This window comes from Petaurus breviceps, unplaced genomic scaffold (assembly GCF_028583685.1).
Source record: "Petaurus breviceps papuanus isolate PSGF00001 unplaced genomic scaffold, PetGlider_PUasm1.0 100, whole genome shotgun sequence".
In the NCBI taxonomy this organism is placed as follows: domain Eukaryota; kingdom Metazoa; phylum Chordata; class Mammalia; order Diprotodontia; family Petauridae; genus Petaurus; species Petaurus breviceps.
The window spans coordinates 724,384-725,246 of record NW_027185573.1 but is presented as its reverse complement, the minus strand read 5'-3'; the positions used below and the strand labels follow the sequence as shown (position 1 = coordinate 725,246).

General features: G+C 46.5%; 1 long non-coding RNA gene across 2 annotated transcripts in view; it reads left to right on the top strand.

Moving 5' to 3' along the window:
- LOC138157335 (uncharacterized) overlaps nucleotides 1-863 on the top strand; it is a 6,079-nt gene that overhangs the window by 4,995 nt on the left and 221 nt on the right. Inside the window, exons 1-2 of one of the 2 annotated variants that reach the window (XR_011167417.1) lie at nucleotides 107-354; nucleotides 787-863. The exon at nucleotides 787-863 is cut by the window's right edge and continues 221 nt beyond it. This is a non-coding gene — a long non-coding RNA (uncharacterized lncRNA). Of the gene's footprint in view, nucleotides 1-106; nucleotides 355-786 lie in introns of those variants that run through there. The other variant, XR_011167461.1, reaches the window with a different exon arrangement.

Genomic DNA, 863 nt, shown 5'->3' with positions numbered 1-863 from the left:
GGGGGGGGGGAGGAGCGCTTTCATCCGGGTCTAACGGGAGAGGGAAGCGCGCCCCCTGCCGGAGAGGGAAGGCCGAGTAACGCCGGGCCTATGGGGGCGGGGCGGGAAATAAGGTAGACGCGGTACGTCCGCCTGCGCGGCGCGTCGAGGGGAGGGGCCCTGTGTCCGTTCATCACATCACGTGACGCGGCCCCTCCCCTTCTCTGTCCGCTCACACGGGATAGAGGGCGGTGGGCAGCCTGGCTCGAGATGGGCTTTCTTTTGCCGGTCAAGGGGCACTGTCAGGTGGGGGCCGGGGTGGATACTGCAGGACTTAAGTCAAGAGAAAGAACAGGGACCTTGGCATAAAAAGAAGTAAGTCTCGCTGTTTGCTGTTACTTAAGTTTTGTATCATTTGCTTGGTCCTTCCAGTGTTTTAAATTGATTTTTTTTTTAGCGTATGGTTTTTAGATATGAAAAGTGTATTAGCCCTAAGGTTGGGTTAAATTCTTCTTTTCTCTGTTTATGAGGCAAATAAAATAGAGATAGTATGAACCTTTACAGATTTCAAAATAAAAGGGTTTTTAGGTATAAAGGGTACAGAAGTCCTAAGGCTGGGTTAAATTTATCTCATCCTCTCCCTAAACTGAGGTTACCTTCATTAATTCCTAAATGGTAGAAATTAGGGGTTTTGTTATTTTTTCCTCATTTTTTTTCAGGGTTTCTAGAGGGACTAAATTGGTCTTTAAGAAAATAAGGGCAGCAACAATTAGTATTTTAAATTATTTTTTCTTTATATTTTAACAGACAATGCAGATCTTTGTGAAGACCTTGACGGGCAAGACCATCACCCTTGAAGTGGAGCCCAGTGACACCATTGAGAA